The sequence below is a fragment of the Carassius auratus genome, chromosome 1, assembly GCF_003368295.1.
Source record: "Carassius auratus strain Wakin chromosome 1, ASM336829v1, whole genome shotgun sequence".
Classification (NCBI taxonomy): Eukaryota; Metazoa; Chordata; class Actinopteri; order Cypriniformes; family Cyprinidae; genus Carassius; species Carassius auratus.
The window spans coordinates 12,711,716-12,725,698 of NC_039243.1; positions in this window are offsets into that span (position 1 = coordinate 12,711,716).

A 13,983-nucleotide genomic window follows, 5' to 3' on the forward strand; every position below is an offset into this window, starting at 1 on the left:
GCTAGATGAGCTGGATTGATTCATTTGTCTGCTGAACAGAGCTTGATTTCAACAGCTTTTAGCCTCATTGATGCAGTTAATGGATATCGTGTAGGTTTGACGAAAGCTTGACACTGGCCGGCTTGATCATGAGCTTGACATGGGCCAGGGGAGTTGCTGAAAAGCACAGCAGGAATGACATTACTCTGAAGAGTGTGCATGTGTGAAAGGAAAAGACTTGATTCCTACTGGATCCCAGAGAGCTGTGAAAAACAGACTAAATATGATTCAGCTTCACTCACGGCCTTATACTAATTAACTTAAAGAGACAGTCCATACTAAAGAAGTCAACGGCTTGGAATGACATGAGGGTGAATGATGACAGAATTTGATTTTTGGGTGAACGGTCCCTTTAATATCTGCTAACACTTTTTTTGATGGTCCCCCAAAAGACATCCTACTGACTAAGTATCTTTGCAAGTACATGATAACTTATTCTACTAACCTAACTATTTACTATTACTATAATCAGAGTCAGTTTAACTTTGGAGTTGCAAATTTACTGTATATATACTGTAGTTGCAAACTTACCTAAAGCCAACAGAATTTCTAAAATAGACCATCAACATAAAGTGTATCCTGAAAAATATCATGGCTCACATATGAATCTTTGAGGAGTCTGATTCATTTAAGTGAATCTTTTCTGTTTCAATGAACTAAATGAACAAAGCAATTCACGGATTCATTTGATTCCCCACATTTTTGCAGAAATACAATATAAATCTACACAAGATGATTTTTAAATCACATACAAACACACCTGCTCGACAACTGGAGAAGCTTCCTTTGTATTCATATCTGTCCAAAGCTGACAGTTGAGCACATAAAGTGTCCAACATTTCCACACTCCATTTTTTCAGTTGTTTAAAAATGCATCATCCGAGTATTTAAAGTGCACTTTTCTTTTTCATTGTGAACACACTGCTCACACTATTTATACTACAAAAAAAGCACATAACAATGCATAACCTGGGACGCACATGTACAGACTTTACAGAGTGTATGACTAGCTTATTATCTTGACATGCTACGTACACAGTTTTAAACTAGCTTCCTGAACAATGTCCTGTTGCTTCCATCAAGTATATACACACTTCCTTTATCCTGACTTTATGGCGCTAATAAAAATGTACTAATAAAAAAAACGTATGACAAAGTGCTTTTTTGCGCCCTTATTTTTCTTGTTCCAGGCCAATGTTTCAGCTCTCTGGGACCGGAAATGCTAGATCATGCTGTGATCTTTGTTTGTTTTGATTTCAAGCACTGCTGCGAGAATCGAATCAGAATTGGATAACGAATCAAGAGCCGCTAAAAACAATCTGAACCCGCTGACTGACCATGAACCTTGCTGAATCAAATCAGCTGCAGCCAAACAGAGTGTTTCTCTTTTCTCCTGCATTTAGTCAGCTCTGGCAGAGCAGTGCTTCATCTCTCTCTCTCTGAGCAGGGGTTAATTAGAGAACAGTTGTGAGCTGCGTTCACACAGCCCAGCCCAACGGGCGTCTGGTAAATGACAGGGCTCCGTTTGCACACTCTTTCAAAACCCAGCGGCGTGGCTGCAACCCCCCCAAACTTACACCAATTACGACAACTTCAGCCACTCCCTCCATTGCCCTCCTCTGTTTATGCTTTCGGCTGGGGCAATTTTTTCACTGGTCTCATGCCAGGAGTTGTGCTTTCAGTGGTTGCAGTATGACACAATGCAAATGCAAAGATCTAACTAAGCAGTAAAAGACTTGTTTTGCGAGACATGCTTTGTTGTGGTTGACTACTGATCCAGTTCTAAGGCTGATCTTAAACGCGATCTCTAATTTAAAACCAGCCTTTGTTATAAAACCGTTCTTGTTTTAAAGATGAGTGCTGTATTATGAACATTCACTTCAAAAGAAAAAGATCTGCACTCTCTCCGAAAACACCTACCAGCTCCTCTGTCCTTTTCTCCCCTTCACGACATCCAGTACACCCATCTGGAGCCCCAAGGGTTTCTGGGATGGAGCGCGTCCAGGAGACGAGAGTGGGGGTGGAGAGCTGGGCCTCCAAATTAGTGGTGATTGCAATCGTCAGCGTTGCTTGTTTGTTTGTGTTTGAATCCACTATGGTTAACAGTGGAAGAAGTGAAGTGTGGGAAATGAGAGAGAGAGAAATAGAGAGGAGAAAAAAAAAGAGCATTCAGGATTGTTCTTACCTAGTGTCGCAGTCATAAAATTTGTTTGTAAGGACTGGAAGGGAAAGAATATGTTATTCATATGTCCGCAAACAAAAGCACATTTAGAGATATTTGCACCTGAAGTGAACACTGTGCACTAACACAGTCAAACTGCCAAAGTTTGCTCCAAAGTTATAATTTCTTTCTACATTTCTGAAAAACCAAAATCGGTAACAATTCATTAACAATGTACAATTATAACTTACTTTTACTAAATAAAATACCACACAGACAGTTATATTCATAATACAATCACAGTGCTATAAAAACAAAGTATTAATTTACATATAGGATCCCTACTAGACATTCTTGAGAACAAAGCAGAAACACGTTTCACCACAGCAAGCAGCAGTCAGCGTTAAAAACTTCTCCTGCTTTATGACTTAGCAGGGAGTTTGCACTGCACATCCCTTAATCCACAAATGCACAAGTCATGTTCGTTCCATCCCGTGAACTCCCCTTACAGTCGGAGAAACTCGATGAGTCATGGCGAGGGATTCCCTACCCCTCTCTCCCAAATATGGGCAGGAAGAATGGAGTGTTTTTAGGAAGGAATGCTGATTGGGGCCCTTGGCGAGGGGGTGTGCTAATGCATTTGTAACACTGCGGCCTCGTGTTTGTGGCGCGCTTCACACTGTGCAGCCAGGAAATCATCAGGACAATTTGACAAAGAATGTCTAGTATTTTAGACTAATCATCTGTGAGGTATTTCAGCCAATCTGAACCACATGGGTGACCTCTATTACAGCTGCTCTTAAAATAGTCACGTCGCATTTCCAGTAAGGCTTAGTCGCTTTTCAGGTGTCACAGCAATAAATTCATGGTCATTTGAAGCGGATACTTACAGTGTAAAGCCTTTGCTTAAATACAAAGTGTATATATAAGGACATAAACAGTGCAGTGGTCTAGTCAGTAGTCATTTTGCATACACTTTACACACAGTACACTTATTAAAGGAGCAACCTGGGGTTTACTGCCCCGCTCATAGGAACAATGATAACAGCCCCTTGCAGAGTTCAAACCTACAACAGACCAGATCTAAAACCACTACTCCACAATATCTTCACAACAGCACCAGCATTACCTAAAACATTTCAGCTCTGCCTTTTTAAAATCTTCCATCGAGGAAGTGGACTTACAACATGCCAAAGAGTTGTTGTGTGGTTGGGTGCACCATGGCTACCTGCAATCATCATACATATCTTGCTGTTATGGAAATATCATGAATTACGTATGATGCTAAGCGAAAGCTAAGCCAGGCTAATTGTATGGCTGGACAGAAAAGTGCACTCAAAAGACATAATATATACATTTAAAGAGGTTTACTTTCAAATACGAAGTAAAATCATTCACTGGCTAACCTGGTGACTTGATGAGGTATGAGTAAATGTCAGGGTAAGACTGGCCACTGCGTTACACCAGTTTGACACTGGGAGAATTAAGGGACGTATTTTCAAATTAACCAAATTAAGTTTGGGGATGTTTCTTTCATGTGGCAGGCAGGGTGGACATATAATAACTTGACATGTTTAGTCTGAAGGATTTTTAAAGTTATTCACGGCTCCCGGCTGTGTATGGACATTGCTTTTGCCGCTAATTTATATGGAAGTCTACAGGAAATCTAGTTTATTTTCCCCTAAAAAATAAGGAATTATCTTAAAGTAAAAACAGACTTGTGACAATTTAAAATGAATACATTTATATATATTATAAATGTAATTTATTCAGATGATGCAAAGTTGAATTTTCTGCATCATTAAATCATTCTAAAATTATGATTTCTTGCTCATGAAACACTTCTTATTGTTAGCAATGTTGAAAACACTTGTGCTGTTTTTTGTGGAAAGCATGATATATTTATAATATCTGATCAGTGGTAAAGTAAAAAAACGCATTTATTTATTTCAAACCTTACAGAGACTGACTTTGCATGTACACATGCCTGTATGTCTTCTATATAACATAAAGATGTAGTCAATGACTTTCTTTCTTAACTGGCTCTCTGCCATCTTAATTACTGTTTTTCTACATCTCTCTTGTCTATGTTACTGCCTTTTTTCTCTCTTTCTCTCTCTTTCACCACTGCAATTATGAGTGCTAGCAAACAGACCCAAATGCCCCGTGGGAGATGCAGAAAGGACCACGCATGGCAAAAATTAGAGAGCAGAGAGACACTGATGCTGTCATTAAACAGAGCTATCAATGCAAATCATTTCAAGAGAGTTGTTTGTTTCTTTGATCTAACTCTGAAAATGGTGTGTTAACAGTCTTTTACATCTTCAAGTCCAGCCGGATGTGCATGAATTATTGTTTTTGATCGTAACAATGAGTTTGTGTAAATAATGGAAGAATTAACCCGCATAAGCATATACAATTTCTTGGCCTTTTCTTGGCTTATATGACAAACATAAAGAGACAATGAGTACTGAACATTAATGATCATGCACGTTAACGATCAGGATGTGTGTATTAATGATCTGTTATACACTGTCATTGCATTTTTACATTTTCTGAATAAAAGTGTGAGTGGTGCTTTCCCATGCAATGATCCTGTGGGTGGTTGTTAGGGCATTGCAATGTGGTTGCTAAGGTGATCTGAGTGATTTTTTTTGCCCGTGGCTATGTGGTTACTCAAATTTTTAAAAAAATCCACCCCCAAGTTTCTATGATATTTTGGTCCCTAGACAAATTCATTCAGTGTCTTTGAGATTTTTATTTAATTTTATATATATTAAATAAAATAAAATCAAATAAAAATCATAAGCAGACTTATGTTAACTCTTAAAAAGATTAAGATTTAGAATTTAATTCTGTCATCAAACCTGTGTGATTTTCTTTGAAACACACACACGAGAGAGAGAGAGAGAGAGAGAGAGAGAGAGAGAGAAAGAGAGAGAGAGAGAGAGAGAGAGAGAGAGAGAGAGAGAGAGAGAGAGAGAGAGAGAGAGAAGGAAATGTTGTTGTGTTTTTTTGTCTATAAAATGTAAGTCAACAATCACCAAAACTGTTTGGTTACCAACATTTGTGAAAATATCTTTCCATATGAGCAATAGTAGGGATTCTTAAAAGATTTTGGACACACGACTGCCTTTATTATATTTTGAAAAACAGTAATATTGTTAAAATATTGTTACATAACTGTTTATATATAATTATTATTATTTATTTTTTTTACTATTGCATACCCGATCAGAATCATTTCCAGAAGATCATGTGACACTGAAGACTGGAGTAATAATTCAGAAAATTCAGGAAAAAAAATACATTTTTAAATATCTCAAAATATGAACTATTATTCACATTTTAACAACATTTCACAATATTAAAATGTCCACCGCATTTGTCAAACTTTTGACTGATAGTATTTTATTATAAAATGTTAGACATTGCAAATTACAGTCACTTAATACAGTTTACTGCTAAAGAGAAAGCGAACTCTGTCCCACAACAGAACCGAACACATCTGTGTTAACACAATCTGAGCTCTCCACCGTATGATAAGAAGAGCCACATCTGGCCCTTACGCTGACCTGCTGCCTGGCAGGATCCTGCTGTCTTAGAGTCCAGAAACCAGCAGTCAGGGATAATGGAATTGCAGTCGTGGTTTCCCAAAAGTGGGGAGTTCCCCTTGCTTTTCCAGGCCTGAGTAAGAGCTTTCTCCGTGGGCTGAGGAACAGGACTCTGCCCTTGTCTGCCAGAATGCTGGATGTCTAGCAGGGTCCTGTTACCTTACAGACTCCAGTCTCTGATTCATAGCTGCTCTGAATGGAAACGTGATGAAAGTAGTTTATCACTCAAATACGCAGACATGAAACGACTCAATATGCTACTGTTATGTCTCTCTCTGTGAGGTCTTAGTCTGCGTTTATGACTAATCGTCTAAATACTCCACACACACACCTTACAAACTTCAGAATCCCCCATAATTTGCTTAATAACATTCCACTGAGGTCATCTCAAACAATGCAACCGACCAGGCATCATCCTCTTGTGAAACAGTGCCAGCGAAACTATCCCAAGTATTTCCAGACTAACACTCGAGACATTTTTCCCGTTAGTCCTACACAGAGGTTCCCACCTCACCTTTGCAGGGGTGGAGTGATGTCATTACACACTCAGAGAACTTGTGCGAGGGATGTTTTACTGACATTATGGTTTCCAGACCAGTGTTAAATAAAGCAGGATGATTGAGACAATGACTAGACTCACCATTAAGGGTGTCACTATATGACTTTTCCTATTTCCTGCTCTCTCTCTCTCTCTCTCTCTCTCTCACACACACACACACACTATATATATATATATATATATATATATTATAATTTGTATGCAAAACAATAACAGTACACCTCTCTATAACAGACCGAATAACTGAGGGTATCATTTCCTTTTTGTTCCTTTCTTCCGCCTCATTCCCGTGAGCGGGCCATGATGTCACCCTGGAATGGGCCCCGTTGTGCTAAAATTGATTGTCTAAATGCCTTGCTCTTAATTCACCGAATGAGCCACTCAGGGGGATTGAAAAGACACATGTAAATCACTATGATTCATATGTTGGACTGACACATCTGTGGCCACCCCACAGCAGACAAGTGTAAGACAGGGAACCACTGCCCACCCCTGCCAAACGTGATCTTACAAAGGAGGACAGGACCCCGACTGGCTGGCTGGTACAACTAAAACTTCACGATTTCATCAGACTCACAACAGCATGAGTCTATTATAGGCCACTGTTTTAGACATGTAAAATAGTAATAATTTGTAACCAACGTTCATGCCCATAATTGACATGCCCTAATCTGTGGGCAGATGCGGGACAAAACAATAGCACAGGAGACTATCAAAATAACCCCCTCCCCACAGTGCCAGTCAGGGGAGGATGATGTCATCATCATTACACACCTCTGAATACAAAGACGTGCAGCACAGCCAGACGCACGTGCACAAAACACTACCCTGCACACTGTCAATGGACTGTAAAACAGAAACGTACTACTCCACTTTCTATTTGTGCATTTCACGTGTATGTGAGTGTTTGCATGCTTGTTGTCTCCTTGTCTTTTTGGTCATACTGCAGACTAAACATACAGCATGTCCAACTCCCACAGGAGTAGTTGTGGGGACTCGGAATCTGCTTAGAGCCCAGAGACTCTCAAGTGTTGCTGGGAACAACAAGAAAATGAGAGAGACAGAGAGAATTTGAAATATTAGCATATCCAAATGATATTATAGACAAACTACATTTCAAATGAAGCATATTTACAAGCCTTAGTTTGAAATATAATATATAAAAACGGAAATGTTGGGGAAAGCAGGATAATATTAATGCTTAATAAATGTTGCGTAATCATTTAAGGCACAAAGCTCTCATCGCAACCATATGCATGCATAATTCCTCCTTTCAGAATCACAGAAAGCTGCGGTAACATGGAATTTTTTTTTCAAATGTTGAAAACAAAAAAGAATGAGAGCGACAGGAAATACTTTACAACATTTCAATTGAAGCACATTTACCAGCTGTACTTACGGATGTAATATAATAGAGAACAATATATTAAATATATTTCCACTTTTACGCAATTTTGCAAAAAAAATGTAATGGGTCAAATTCAAGTAATTATTTTTGCACTGTGTGAAAAAGTGCAGCTTTTACATTCTGATAAACATCTACTTTTGTGTTCCACACAAGAAAGTAAAATACATTTAAAACAACATTAAGGGTGAGTAAATGATAACAGAATTGTTTTTTTTCTTGGATGAACTATCTGTTTAAAATGAAACAGTGTGTGTTTTGTCTAAGTAAAGAAACGGTAAACAGAGAAACCCTCTGAGAAATCATTTTCGACTTTGGTCATTACGTGATTGTCTGTTCTAAAATTCTCCACCACAAATGTGCTTTAAACACTTCGGTTAGTCTAAACCAGGAATTAACTTCAGTGTCTGGGAAACAAGCACAATGCATGCACCTATGAAACAAATGCCACTTGGTTTGGTAAGACAGCATACATTTGCATTAAATATGCAAGACTCTAGAAAGTAATACAACAGTCAGAATTGTAAAGCAGGATAATTGTTGAGAATGTTGAGTAATAATTTAAAGCACAGCAAGCTCATTGAAAACATATTGGTATATCCATGCATAAATCTTCTTTTTTTCAGTTAGTCGTCATTTGATTTTTACAATTTGTGGGGTCTGAGTGGGTAGCAATATAAAAAATATATAAATAAAGAAAACATTTGTGAAGGCCCTGTATAAATGTAAGTCTCCTCTAAGTGGAAATTAAACATAAATTTGCATTACAGGGCTATTTCTGTTATTTTTAAAATATGGTGTGGTGTAATGAAATCAGCATCTGCCTTTGTCTACCTCTAGTGTAATTATATCTGACATGTTAATATATTAACTAATACATTTATTTGTATTACTTTACATATATTTACAGGCAATGACAGCCAAAATGTTTGAGGAGAGGCCTAAATGTGTTACAATTATCATTACTGTCCCAGTCTACCTTACATAAAAGCAAGATGCAATATACAATGACATACAGCTTGAAAATACTAATATTGTAACAATGCTCCCTTTTCACTAAACTGCAGCACGTAAAACTATGATCTATAAGATACAGTATGTATTTAGGGTTATAGCTTTGTGTTGTGTGTATGTGGTTGTGTGTGTGAGTGTGTTCTTGGCTGCTTAAGTCAGCATACATTAGAGCAAAAGACTCAGAATAAGCACACTGACATCACTGTATGTGGCTTGAGCCCAAGAAACACCTCAATGGTTTTGTGTCTGGCTTTCATGTTTTTGCGTGTGCAAGTAACTTTGTGTGCGTGTGTGCAAAAAAAGAGCACGAGACAAAAAGAAAGATAACTAGCGACACAATAAATCAAATCAGTAAGCCAAAGCATGTTCTGATGGAAAGAAAATACATTTTTAATTTATTACCTTCACTGCTTCGTTTGATTAATGCCACTTAAACTGGGAGAGTTTGTTGTTGTCTTTTCACTACTGTTGATTTAAGCTTGATGGCTACAAGTCCAAATATCCTTATGATAACTATTATGATAAAAATATTAAAATAATAGCTCACCCGAAAATGAAAAGTATTTCATTATTTAATTATCATCATGTTTTTCCCAACCTTTATGACTTTCTTAAAAAAATGTACACAAAAAAAAGTCACATAAAAAAAATAAATTGCGTTTAATTCAATTTGTTACTTACCGTTTCTTGTAACTAATTGTGAAATTTACTAGCAACAGTCAATTCTGAACATATTCCTCACCTGAAGTTTCTCTCAAATGAGGCAGCTTCACTGGAGAAATCAATATTATGGATAGAGAACTGGATATTGGAGGGTTTTGTGGCAAAACAACAGATCTGTCATTCATTTCCAACGAAACTTACACTGGATTTACGACCTGCAAAATGAAAAAAATAATCTTCGTTTTAATAGCTACTAAACACACCCCAGTGCAAACAACGCCAAGCTCCATGGCCTGTAGTACATAAAACAGCTCCCATCAAGGATCCGTACCTCATCCACTGTAATGTAAGACATGAAGTTTGATTGAACACGGGCCCAAACCAATCTCTCGCACACTTCATCTATCACTGGGCCTCGCTGAGAACGCATGTCTCAGGGGAGAGAGCCAGTTCATCTCGTGGAGCCATCTCTATTGACCTCTGCTGTCGATGTAAAACAAACAGCCATCTGTAAAAAGCATCCTGACAAAATATTTACTGTGAATGATAAATGTGAGGGGGGGGGGGTGTATGTGGGTGGGGTTTGGCTGGCCAAAGGAAAGCCTGTGAACAGTTAACTACCATTAAGTGGCATTGACAAAACTGAAATAGAAACTTTCTGGATGTCTTTAGATTGAAACTGATGTATAACTGTGAGATAAGAGGTTTGGTGACAAAAAAATGTGCTCTGATGACCAAAGGTTCTCAACCTTGAGGTCACAACCCCATTATGTCACCATTCTTTTTCATGGCATTTTTTTATTTATTACTTTTAGCTTTATATATTGAGAACTCCATGAAATGTTGTCTTTTAGTACATGTTTTAGTTTTTAGGATATTACATTTGATAGTGTATAAGCTATACTCCTTTAGATGTAACAAAATTCACTTGTAGATATATGCATTTAAGATAGGGAAAGCTGACCGAAACTATTGATGATTCATCCTGCACCTTTGCCAATCAAATGCTCTAGAATGTGAAAGCCCCTCCCCTTCATTAAAAATAAACATTTTACATCGAAACAATTTCATATGATGTGATTTGTGCGGAAACATGATTTTTATAAAAAATAAAGTAAGCATTGAGGTTCCTGTCTAACCCCACCACACCAAATCAAAACCATCAGTGGGACGTAAGCATCTTGCAAGTAAATGTACAAATGAGATGGGACAAATTCTTATGAACTAGTCACCATTTCACCAAAAATGTAAAATACTTACAAACTGACCTGGAAGAGCTGAATAAGTGGCTCAAAAAAAAAAAAAGTACAAATATTTTTAAAGTAATTTTTTAAATACATGTCTTCGAAGCTGAACTCTCATAACACAAGATGATTGAAATATCATTATCATTTTAATAATAATGTTGATAAAAAACTGCTAACTGGTAAAATATAAAATGTGTTGTTATTCTGCCATGCTAAATGTTCTTAAAATTCTCTTAACATGGATGAGCTGAATTAGGTCACAATAATTTTGGAACCGATTAATATAATGCAAGCATATATAAATACAAAAGGTTGCATAAGACAAGCAAAGACTTGAACAGGCCTATATATTTATATATATTGTGTAAATGACTCACCCAACCTCAAAACCTGTTGAAAACTGCTTTATGTTTGAAGGTTGACAACAGGCCATTTTCTTTTTAATGTTTGTCAGAGTATAGTTTGACAAGCAGTCGGTAAAACTGACTGGCAAAAAAAAAAAGACAAAAAAAGGAAAAAGAAAAGCGATTGAACATTAAAACCATAGGCAGCGTGCAGCCTCGGCGCTGACTGGAGGAGGACTGACTGGGTGTGATGTGATCTGTATGAGGTAATGGCGGGAAAAGGTAGTGAGGTAGTTTTTACGACCCTGGCTCGTGCCTCCCCTGCCTCCAGCTGACACTATCGCAGTCTAATGAGAATAAATGTGATTCCAGCCCCGAGATGTCCGGCAGCCTGCGCCTTCTTGCGCGCGTCTACTTTCTCGAGGAGGAGTGTGTGTTTAGGGAGCGGAGCGCACGATGTTGATCAAATGACCGCCAGTAAATCAAATCATTATGATGTACCCCAAGAGAAAAACACAGGCTTCCATTCTCTTTTTTCCTCTTCATTTTCTTTTTTTAAACGAAGACGTCACCCTCTCTCGACTGTCCCCTTGAAGAGACAAATAATAAAAGGAAAGGAGGGAGGATGGAGGGATAAAAGTTGTCCGTACGTAGGCTATACAGTGACCCCGAGGTTCTGTTTTAAATGATTTGCAATGGGCAGCGACGGCAAATATTCTGCCTGACTTCACCCGTTCGGTTCGGTAACGTGCCAAAGTCACCCAGTGATGATGATATCATAACGGATGATGTAATCCAGGCATTCCAGACTAGCCCTCGTGCCTATTTTCAGAATCAGAAAACTTTTCCAAACGAGTCGGGTGGGGAAATCCTAATCCCTCAATTAGAACGGAAAAATTAATTTAGATAAAAAAGCGAGTGATTTGCCAAATGAGTGAAAGCAATGGAAATCTTAAACGGAAACCACAGAATAGGTTTGTGCTATTATACACGGGGCTACAACCTTGAATAATACAGCATTACGCACTGGGAATTATTTTTTATATATATTTTCTATTATGTCTTGGAATGCAAAGTGTATTTGAACTTTGGAAGCATGGTGTATATATTAGCCTATATAATATATATATATACAGTACAGACCAAAAGTTTGGACACACCTTCTCATTCAAAGAGTTTTCTTTATTTTCATGACTATGAAAATTGTAGATTCACACTGAAGACATCAAAACTATGAATGAACACATGTGGAATTATATATGGAATTATATACATAACAAAAATGTGTGAAACAACTGAAAATATGTCATATTGTAGGTTCTTCAAAGTAGCCACCTTTTAACACCTTTTAACACCTTTTAACACTCTTGGCATTCTCTTGATGAGCTTCAAGAGGTAGTCACCTGAAATGGTCTTCCAACAGTCCTGAAGGAGTTCCCTGAGAGATGCTTAGCACTTGTTGGCCCTTTTGCCTTCTGTCTGCGGTCCAGCTCACCCCTAAACCATCTGGATTGGGTTCAGGTCCGGTGACTGTGGAGGCCATCCCCATCACTCTCCTTCTTGGTCAAATAGCCCTTGATGCCTTCAGTGTGACTACAATTTTCATAGTCATGAAAATAAAGAAAACTCTTTGAATGAGAAGGTGTCCAAACTTTTGGTCTGTACTGTGTATATATATATATATATATATATATATATATATATATATATATATATATATATATATATATATATATATATATATATATATATATATATATATATATATATATATATATATATATATATATATATATTATTGTTATTATTATTTTTTTTGTAAAGTACAAGGGCAATGATGCTAAATTTTGATTCTGAAAGTTTTCAAATACCTATGCATCCATTTTTGTAATCTTTGCTAAATATATAGCCTATAAAATGTATTGCAGTGCAAACATTCGAAATATAAAATAGTACACAAATATGTTTTACACACCATTTTAAGGGATTGCTCAGGCCAAAATGGAAATTCGGTCATCATTTATTCACCCTCGTGTCATTCTAAACTTCAGTGGGGTCAGTTTTTGCATTGACCTTTGTGGAGACAAACATTCTTTAAAGTAACTTCCTTTGTGTTCTAAAGAGGAAAAACAAATCATAAAGGTTTGGAATGACATGAGAGTAAATAAAATGATGGCAGATTTTTCTACTTGAATGTGTTAGTTGCACAATTAAATTACTGTAAAATAAATACATAGGCTAACTCAACAAACAATTAACCATAACCTTCTTCTATTTAACAGTCCCCAAGACCTGAAACAAAGCTGACTGTTAAAGTGTAAATGAGGGTGTGTGTTTTGTGGGTGTAAACCTCTGTCCTGAGGCTAACCCTCCCACTCACCCACCTCAATAAGCATGACCCTAATTCGAACCATGTGCCTCCAAATTGAAAACATGGATTCAAAATTGAGTATTTGCTTTTTCACTGACTAATGTCTCCCAGGAGACACCTTCAGTCGGTCCAATTGTGTCAGAAAGAGGGGCAAGGGGCAATGTTAAGTGTTCATAAGCCTTCAGTTAAATGCTCTTGCATGAGCTTAAGTGAACACAGCACTGCACGTTCATGGAGTGTGTTAGAATCTGATCCGGGACGACTCCTGACATGAAGGCGAAATTTCAGAGCAGTCACCTGATCGCTGGTGTACGCAATATAAACTGTGAGATAAATTATCTTCCAACATTTGTTGAGCCTGTGTGTGTGTGTGTGTGTGTGTGTGTGTGTGTGTGTGTGTGAGAGAGAGACAGACAGGGAGTGATTTGAGTTATAAAGGCCAAACCCTAAGAAAATAATCCAAAAAGAGGATTGCTGTAACCTGATTTGCTTTCTTAACACTGCAGTGGTCGAGAGAGGTGAAAAAATAAGTCATGGTTGTAAAAGCAGAACTTTGAACGGGCATA